The sequence below is a fragment of the Rutilus rutilus genome (genome assembly GCF_951802725.1).
Source record: "Rutilus rutilus genome assembly, chromosome: 15".
In the NCBI taxonomy this organism is placed as follows: Eukaryota; Metazoa; Chordata; class Actinopteri; order Cypriniformes; family Leuciscidae; genus Rutilus; species Rutilus rutilus.
The window spans coordinates 10,622,245-10,633,095 of record NC_140220.1 but is presented as its reverse complement, the minus strand read 5'-3'; positions in this window follow the sequence as shown (position 1 = coordinate 10,633,095).

Below are 10,851 nucleotides of genomic sequence, written 5' to 3'. Positions count from 1 at the left end.
ATACGAATAAATGATCCATGGACAATCAATTAAAGTTGCTTCAGTCCAAGTAAGTTTAAGAAATATGACTAACAATGTAAAAGTTATTTTTGCATTTACTATATTGGGAATTATACTAAGAGGTCTTTTACTTACTAAAAAAGTATGAACGATCAATCAGACGGGAGAAGGCATGTAGTAGATTGTGTATAACAGTTTTTTCAGCAAAGCTTTGACCATGTTAATAATTTAGAGAAATTTGTGTAGGCTTTATAGGGTTAACATGCAAATCTGGGTGGCCCTCACAGTCATTGACTTGTGTACTAAATGCCTGAGGACCAATTTCTTGTAACAATCTGCTTAGTACTGGGTGTTAATGGCTCCCATTAGCATTTATATCACATTTGTCCACCATAATTCCAGTCAATTGCGCTCTAATCACTCCAAATCATGCAAATGGCGAATTGTGAAGTGATTAGCATCTCCAATGCAACTCACTCCATAAGTGTTTTTGTCTGCACATTTCTAAATATTTGAACATATTTGGAATGCAACTGCAAAACACCCACCCATTCATCAAACAATATAATGTGGTCTTTAATGAATGACCTATGTAGTGCACTTTTACACTGGTATTATCAATTTTGGGCATCAGAATCATTATTTTGCTATTTGCAATGGCACTTAGTAAAAGCCCAAATGAGTCTAAATTGTTGCGGGTCATGTTAAGGATTTGTAAAGAGTGGTGGGTGATAGTCTTTCTCTCTGATAATCCTCACCCGTGGCTTTTATTAGTGAATCTTTTAATCACCAGATAGAAATGATCCTGACTTTGGCTCCAGGCTTCATTATTTCTCTCAGCCCCTGCATCTCAATTAATGATTGTAGCGTCCTTATTCTTTGAGAGGAGACACTGGATAGAATTGCGTTTGGTTCTCTTGCTTGTTTTTTTTTTGATAAACCTTGTCTCTTTAACCTTGAATCGCATTTTGCCGCAACGGTAAGCATGTTACAGATCTGGTGAGGCAAGGTCTTGGACTAATGTTTCTGGCCTTGTAGGTTTTGTGGTTATATGCACAGATGGACTGGTATGAATGAGCGATACCGCTCAGAACTGCTCACTTCCTGGTTTTCATGACACAGGTCTCCTCTGACAAAGTCACAACAGAATCTTGGTCGTTTTTTTTTTTTTTTGCTTGAGGGCTCTTCTAAATGAGCTGCTGACTCATGCAGTCAAATTAAGTCCGATTTGTCCACTGCTTCGCTCTCCTATCTCTCAAGGTGCTGTCAAAAGCACAGATCCTTGGACTGTGTTGCAGAGACAGGAACGTCCATATATCCTGCATATAATTTGCCTCTGTGCGATGTTATATTTAATGGTTGATTATGAGGTTTTCTAGACTCTAAGAATTCTGCCGTTTGTCATTTTTAAATCGCAGACTGTGTTGTTAAAGTTATGGCAGATGCTGGAAAATCAGATGGTTGTTTATATCTGTTACAGATCAGCCAGGCTCTCACACCAGCCAATCACAGCGCACTCCCTCACCTGAATTCTAATCACACACACCTGCACCTCATCATTACCATCATCACTACCACTATAAAGACACACTCCTCACCACTGTTCACTGTCCGGTCTTGTTCACATGAAGAGGACTACAACTTACCTTGTTATCGCAAACCTTAAATCTCCCGAATTCTTCAACGACCAGTCTCCACTCTAGCGTCTTGTCCAGCATCTCGTCTCCAGTTCTCCATCTCCAATCTCTCCTCTGTGTCTTCAGTGTTCCTTGTTCCTGTCATCCGTCTCACTATCAGTCTTCATACCTGTAAGAAGAACCATTCCACTCATCGCCTGCACACCGCTCTCCAAATTATCATTGTTCATCTCAATTACCTGCATTCTGTTCCCACTCTGTGTTGTCAAACGCCTGTTAACTTCACATCCATCTCTTGAGTCTGTATATCAATATCATATTTAAATGTACACTATGTAATTTTTTTTTTGTTTAACAAAATTTAAATGAGTCAATACATCATCCATCCATCCTTCCAAAACGTGTTTTTGTCTTACCCTGATTCACTATGGTGAGCCTATAAATGTTTATATGTTAGACCGGTCGAGACGGTTTCACAGGAAGTTATACATCATCGTCATATCCGTAATTTGAGAGAAGTTGCTTTAGGTACTTTGATGGTGTGGGACTGGGATAGGTTAGTTGTCACAATGAGTGAGAAAGGTTGACATGGAGCACGCTAAATATCAAACCTCCAGGGAATCACTTGTTAAAAAAAAGAAGCCGAACAGAGGAGAGTCTGCTGGCGGAAAGAAAATCCAACAGAGCTCGTAATAAAACGAGAATCAACATTGGCTTGGCTTTTTGGAAATGGCGAGAAATTAGGGATTTGAATTGTTGTAAAAGCGACGTGGAAATGGGAATAGCTACACCAACATCTTCAGCTAGTCATCTTGAGATCCTTGCCATCTAAACTGGTTAAACCTCTTAAGCCTAGTAGTGAATGTTTTATAAGCAGTATAACCATATTCATCCGCACAGTCACGCAGAGCCGAAGCACAACCAAAACAATGTTCTTCTGCAAAATGAAGCAGTTTTGTTTTTTATCCACTAGAGGGCCAAAATTACATAGTGTGCCTTTAACTTTCTAAACTATGTCACAAAATAATTTTCATTATCATTTTCTTCTTTTTTCTCTCTACTAAAAATATTATAATTTCCTTTAAACTAGTGGACTACTTGAGGAGAAAAACGTTTTCAATAGGCAACATTTTGTGAGGTTATGTTATTAATAAAACAGCAGCAACATTTTGCCAGTGGAAGAAACCTTAACTCTTTCCTGTAAAAAAAACAATAATTCTTTCTGCAAAAATACTTTTACAGGAAAACAAGATTGATACTCCTAATAATACCATAATAATACTGATTTGAGCTGAAATTGTTTTATATTTTTACCTGTACATGTTCATCTCATGTTAGTGAATCAAAGAATGCCGTATGAAAAATGGGAGAGGAATACAGATCTCTCTGAGGAATGTGAAAATCTTATTTCAGCTTGTGTTTTTTTCATAGGGGAGGATGGATCAGCATTTAATAGGAAGATGTGTCACACATGTGCATGTAGCATTAGCTAACAGAGAGGATTTCTCCTCACGCTCTCAGTAAGACACATTCCAGCAGCTCTCCTGACATTGAATGTCACTGACTTGTTTGTAGGCTACAATATCTCCTTGCAATGCAGGCTGGAGGTGTCTGGATTCACAGTAGCAGAGGGGGGCTCAGAGCTAACTGTTAGGTATGAGCACAACCAACATTCCCACAGTGAAGGCAATTATTATAGTCAACATCCCTCTGCAATGACTTTAATGCAATTTGCACCCATAGAGCAAAGAAATGCGGCACTGTACAGAAGTCAATTCTGACCAGGACAACACCGCATTCCCAGCTTGCAAGTCATGAACATTTTATTAGACTTGGAGTTTCAGTTATATATAGACTGTGTGTTAGACAGGATAGCAAGAGCGTTTAGTATAGTTCAGCTGCATTAGACTTTTCTATGGAAGCTTGTTTCCACCACAGATTAAACAAATAAAATTGCAACTTTTTTATTTAGTGGAAGAAACAAGCTTCCATATTTTTCACTGTTTGTATCGCTCGTTCCAGAAAGACCAAGATGTCCTCGCTGCTTCCTGTATTGTGATGACGTACTGGATTAAATCCAATACGTACTGGACGTGTGATTTTTTTATTAATTTGTTTCGCAAAAAGGTCAAGGTGAGGGTGATGGTAGGTTTTAGGGGTTCGTATTTGTTGTAGTGTTGTGTGGGCAATTGGCAATGTGATTGACACCAGTAATGAAATCCTTTGAATCACCTATGGGGCGGAGTTTGCAGAACTATTTTGGCGAAAAATCACGCGTATCATACAAGTATAAATTCTTTTTTAATTGATTATTTAATTGTTTGATTAAGGTTTAGCCTATACATGCTAGTTTCCATGACAGTTCAAGATAAATATTTTCATCTTACTTGAAAAATCTTGTGAGTATTCACTCTAATTGCTAGTTCAGGTTTGGCTGAAGGCTACAGGTTGTCCGGTCAGAACAATGTCTCACTCAGGTTATATTCCAAATCGTTGTTTTATTAAAGGTGCATAGATGTGTGGTTCTGTCCTAAATGCCGTTTTTAAGAGGAGCAGCGCCACTTCTTCTCCTGGGTTCAAAACTTATTCACTTCTTGGAGGGAGCCCGGTCTACAGGGTGTCATGTGATTTTCGTGCATCTAACCTGGACATTGCCATTGCCAACATCAGAAGTGTGATGCACGCACACGCACAATCTATAAAACTTCTCCGATTTGGGCTAATACACTATATTCCACTCTACAAACTATATACAATATTCAGCCGATCTCCTTTTCCCGTTATCATCCGTTAACTTTTTTCTCCGTCACTTCGCGAACTTGGTGGAAAGTTTGGAATAGTCCATTTTTCACTGAATGACAGGGGTGACTGGGAGAGTCCATGTGTCAAAGGGGAACACTTTCTACAGCCGCCCCCAAATTCACAGTGTGAATTTGCCGACTTTAAGTGTCTTTGCTACATTAAATTTAAAGCTAGTCGGGAAGAGAGGGCAGACAAATAATCTTGGCTACAGGTCGGGTGTAGGTTTTGCCGTTAAAAAACCCTCTGAGGTCGGCAAACGCGCCCCCGCGTTTTGCTGGACTTTTTTTACATTGTAGCACTTTAAACTTAAATTACTCCGTCATTTATGGTCATACAGAAAAAATAAATATAAAAAAAGAATCTGTGATATTTCTACTTTTGTATGTGTCCACTTACAATCAAATCAAAACATTGTGCTTTTGAAACATAAAGAAAATAAACAGGGTGTGCGTTCTGCCTCTCCGTCGCGGTTAAGTTTTTTTTCTTGAGCACGTCTATAAACTGAAACAAAACTCAGCGAATACTTGTCACACATTTATGAGCCATATACCTTTATAAACATTTAAGTGTGTACTTTTAAATGATCGGATTCAAACTGAAAACAAATATTTTCTGTTTAAGTAATTTGTATAAAACCAACAAGATGTCCAGCTTCTCAAACGCTTCCTAATTATTTTTAATTTGGCCACGCCTACTCGCGCAAAAGATATTCACATGCAAATCTCCACATGGAGCGCGAACGCGCTCGTTACCTCAAAAACAAAACACTTCATCAGTCTCTGCTTTTCGTCGAGTTTGAAAGACGTGAGTTTACATTGGCTTTACCCCAGAAGAAGAATGCGATTTCAAGACAAGAAAGATAAGGTAAGAAATTCTTACATATTAGTTTGTTATTGTTGCATAAATTTCACATTGCAGTTGAACTGTTACTAGATATATGGTGAATATTATAATATTTAGACCCGTGTTTACTGTTACTGTGTTTGTGGATATCTGCTCAAACGTAGTAGGCCTAACCATAATTATATTTGAGCGCGATCGCGTTTGAATGTATCATATTTTTAAACGCGATCGCGTTTGAATGCATCATATTTTGGAAAAGCAAAACGCTCCAAACGGCTTCATGTTTTACTATTATCTCATTTCATATCATCATAACGAATGGAAACATTTGAAGTAACATGATAATCAATATATTTTTCTCTAGCTTAGTTGTTACTGAAATCTTTTTGAAAATGTATATAGGCTGCTATATTGTTATTATTTTATGCAGCACTGCGCATAGCCTATACCTACAAGGCACAACAAACCTGTGTTCATTAGATAATATATTGTTGGAAACATTTGTGTGAGTGTGTGTGTGTATTCTGTGAATTTTAAAAAGCAATTTTAACCAGAAAAATATCAAATGTATTCCCAAAATCGTGCAGGCCTTTCTCTTGATATCAGTATGTTCACTTTTTTTTTTTTTTTTTTTTTCAGGGCTCAGATGCCACTCCTGCTGACTTCAACATTCACAGTACATGTCTCTGTACATGAACATGGTAAAGTGAAAATCAAACACCTTGGAAATGAAAGGTATGTACAATGTTTTTAGGAATGGCACAAAGGTCTCTTTCTTTGGATCATTGTTATCAATAAGGGTTTTTTTTTTTGTTGTGTATCTTTGGATTATGTTGTAAATAAATCCAAACAATTTTAAAAGCCATTCTTTTTTTAATCTCCTCATTCTTTGTGCAAGGTTGGTCAGAATGATGGGCCCTGATAAGCTCCTAATAGGGCCATTAGGGTGTGTCTTTGTCTTTCTCAGGTGTAAAAAGCCTTACATAATAATGAGATGATCCGCCCCTTCGCATATTGCTTTTTCACACAAAACACGTCGTAAAAATTTTAAATCAATATATTGTCTTCTCTGAATGAGCAGTCAGGGTGATTTTCACATAGTTTTAGAGCAAATATTCTAGGCTACGTCATACAATTTTCAAAAGTCTTGTGAAGAAATAATAAGTATGGGTTTCATGACCTTATTTCAGTGAGAATTTTTTTTTGTATTTTCACAAACCACGCATAAATGTCATTATCTCAAAACTACAAACTTTTACACACATGCTGTTGATATATTATTGTAGCAGAGTTTGTGCTGAATACAGTGTAATTAGACTTTAGCCATGAAAATGTCACAAGTAACAGAAATAAGCACAAATGTCAGAGCATGTCAGAACACCTCCAGGGCCCAGAAAACAGCTCAGACCCCAGAGGGTTAACTTGTATTTCCGCAGATCTGACTCTCTTGTCCAACCCAGGAAAAACCTGAACAATTCTACCAACAGGCCAAAGAGCGCGGGCAGTTGTTGGTCCACGATCATGACTGTGTCCCCGACCTGCAGGTCAGCTTCTTCGGTCTTCCATTTCTGTCTGATCTGGAGGTTGGGTAGGTAGTGCCGAATAAAGTGCTTCCAAAAGTGGTCAGCCAAGAGCTGGCTATGTCTCCATCTCTTTCGGCTCAGGAGTTCAGAGTCTTGGTATACCACTTGCGGTAATGAGGCATCTCGCCGCCCCATCAACAAGATGTTAGGAGTTACTGGATCTGGATCCGCGATGTCCGAAGAGGTGTAGCCAATGGGTTTGGAGTTGAGAATTCCTTCTATTTCTATGAAGACAGTTCTCAGCACTTCTTCTGTAACTGTCTGGCTGCCAATGGTGACGTGAAGTGCAGCCTTTAAAGAACGGATTTCTCTCTCCCAACATCCACCGAAATGGGGTGAACTGGGTGGATTAAACATGAATCTTATTTGTTGGCTGGCGAGTTGGGCTTGAAGCTCAGGATGAAGGGCGATGAATGACTCTTTCAGTTCCCTTTCTCCTCCTTTAAAGTTGGTGCCTTGGTCTGACAGAAGCTCAAAGGGTTTACCACGCCTGGAGATGAATCGTCGTAAAGCCATTAAGAAGGAATCTGTGTCGATACTGGTGAGTATGTCAATGTGGACTGCACGAGAAGTCATGCATTTGAAGATGATTCCCCATCTTTTTTCATTCCTGCGTCCCACCTTTATAGTGTAAGGTCCAAAGCAATCCACACCTGTTGAGTAGAAGACAGGTTGATGGATCCTCAGTCTGGCAGATGGGAGGTCCGCCATTCTTGGTGGCTGTGGTTGTCCCCGCCATCTCTGACACTCTGCACATTGTCGTTGGTGGTTTCTGACTGCAGCCCGTCCCCGTATCACCCAGTATTTCCTCCGAAGTTCAGCAAACACCCTATCTGGTCCTGGGTGATGTAGTCGATCATCATAGTCCTTAATTATCAGTTTGGTAGTCGGATGAGAGGAGTCGAGGACAATAGGATGTATCGTATCTTCCTCTAGCTGGCTGATTTGACGGAGACGACCGCCAACGCGTATGAGTTGGGTGTCCTCATCAAATTCGGGAGCTAAGCACAGCAAACGACTATTTTTTGGTAAGGATTTACCTGCTCTTAGGACAAACAGTTCATCTGGAAATGAGTCAGTTTGGATCTGACGAAGTACTGCAAGTTCTGCCTCTTTGTGGTCATCTGCTGTTGAGATATCAGTGGCCGCCCCGTTGTCATACTGAATGTAAGCCTTCAGTAGCTCTGAAAGCGTATGGTATTTCTGTGGATCGGGGGGAGGTGGAGTGGAGATTGAAAGACCAATGAAAATCGGCTTTCTCAGTTCACTGTCCTGATCAATGGTTGTAAGTGGTGGCATCTCTGGCCAATGGTCAATTGTCTGTCTGAGGAATTTTGGCCCCTTATTCCATCTGCTTTCCTGGCCTATGTCACAGAGCAGTTTTCCCTTTGTGATGTCATCTGCGGGGTTCTCCTTTGATGGCACGTATCTCCAGTTATCAGACTCTGTGAGTTCTTGGATTTCTGCCACTCTAGTGCCTACGAAAACTTTAAAGCGACATGATTGTGACAGCAGCCAGGTAAGGACAGTTGTGGAGTCAGACCACAGAGAAACACTATGGATGGGCAAAGTTAGCTCCGTCTTCAGAACTTTTGCGAGTTGTGCACCTGTGAGTGCTGCACATAACTCCAGCCGTGGAATGGTTTGCTGCTTTTTCGGTGCTACCCGAGATCTACCTGTTACAAAGGAAACTTCCACACTACCTTCAGGATTTTCAGTTCGTAAGTAGGCCACAGAACCGTAGGCTCGCTCTGAAGCGTCGCAGAAAATGTGGATTCTTTACTGCAGTAAGACCTCGGCAAAACAATGTGCTGTAAACCATCCAGCTCACTCTCCCATGCTTTCCACAAATTCAACAGGTTCTCAGGCAGACGGGGATCATCCCACTCTCTTTTCTTGTCCCATAACTGCTGTACGATCACCTTGGCCCGTGTTGTGAATGGCACAATATAACCTATGGGGTCATACTGTCTAGCGAGGATATGGTATATGCTCCGCATAGTTGGAAGTGGGTGGTCTGTCCGCCGCTGCTTATAGGAGAGAGTGTCTGATGAGCAATTCCAGTGTAACCCAAGAGTTGACTCTTGTGCATCTTGATGACCTTCGCTGAGCCACTGGATGCTACTTTGAGATCCAGCATCAGCTGGCAGGTGGCTGATGACTGATGGATCATTGCTCGCCCACTGTCTCAGATCAAAGCCTCCGGAACTTAAGAGGCTGCGGAGTCTGTCTACAAATCCTTTCGCTCTTTCACTTGAGGTGAAGCTCTGAAGGCAGTTGTCAACATAAAATGATTTCTCAACTGAGAACTGTGTGTCTTCAGACTCACTGTGATCCAGAACGTGCTTCTGTAACGCGTATGTTGCGCAGCAAGGACTGCACGTTGTTCCGAATGGAAGTACTTGCCATTCATACACGTCTGGTGCCTTGTCTCTTTGAAGATTTCTCCAAATGAATCTCAGTAGTGGTTTGTCCTCCGGCAAAAGGCGTACCTGGTGGAACATCCCACGAATGTCACTACTAATGGCGATGGAAAGTTCTCGGAATCGCAGAAGAACTGACAGAAGAGAAGGACTGAGTGGTGGACCAGGGAGTAAGTACTCGTTCAGGTTGTGGCCTTGGTAAGCAAACGAACAGTTGAAGACAACCCTTTTCTTCCCATTATGCTCCACCAAATGATGTGGAATGTACCAGCTCTCTTTGGAACAGTCCACCTGCTTAGAAGTGAGTTTCGTGATGTAGCCAGCTTGCTGTAACCTGACTATCTCCTCTTGGTAGGCCGCTGCTTGTTCGGGATTCTTGTTCAGACGATTCTCTATTCCCCTTAATTGTGGCAGGACAGCTTCTTTGGGTGCATGTAGACATGGCATACCTTTGGCACGTAGAAGAGGGGTTGCATAGCGCTGGATTCTGTTAACATCCACTCTCACGGTTTTGTCCTGGAGAAGTTGGATGGACTCTTGGTCTTGTCTAGACCTTGTCAGTACCTTTTCATTTCGATATGGAAGAATGTCCATTTTCCACAGTTTCTCCACATTTGCATAAAGGTCGTTACTGGGCTGTAAGCTGGTGAAAAGACATTGCTGTGGGGAAAGACTGCTGGTTAGCTCTTGTGCTGGGCCCTGTAGTGTCCATCCTAGGCGTGTTCTCACAGCAGCAGGGCCACCAGGTGGACCCAGTCTGACTGGTTCTATGGGTGTGATGAGATGAGGGCAGTCAGAACCAATGAGAACTACTGGTTTCACTTTGTGAAGGTGCTGTAGTGGCAGGCCTGCAAGGTGCTTGTACTTCTTCTGGAGTACCTTGACGGGATGCGTGTGCTCTGCTAAACCCAGGCTGCTGGCTGTAAATGCGCTCCGTATCCTGAAAGCCTTACGAGGGTTAGCCACTGAAGACACAGTGAAGGTCACAGCCGCCCCATTAATGGTCTGTGTATCTTGCCTGACTGTACGGAGAACCAAGTCCTCTGGATGTCCCTTCAGATTCAACTTCTGCACAGCTTCATGTAAGATGATGGTCCGCTCTGACCCATCATCGAGAATTGCATATGCCTCCATGGATTTGTTACCATTTCGGAGCAGAACTTTAGCCACCTTCAGCAGAATTTTATTGTCACAGGTTGGACGATCCACATACAATACTGCACTGGCTGGAACCGATTCTTCTGTGGCTCTGCTCTGGTCATTTACATCATGTAAGGCCAGCAAGTGCTTTCTGTTACAAGATGGACAGAGGGCTTTCAGTGTGCAATTGGCAGCATGATGACCACGCCCACAGCGCCAGCATCTATTTTGGCCTTTAATCCAATTCACCTTCTGCTCTTTGTTGAGTAACTTAAAGTTCTCACAGCCATTCAGGAAATGTCTGTTGTTGTCGCAGTATGGACAGTAAACATTCACCCCTTCTCTCTTAGCAGCAGTTGGTTTGGGTGGATAAACTGGTGATGCTGAGCTGGCCTTTGGTTTCTCTGTACCAAGGAGGATGGT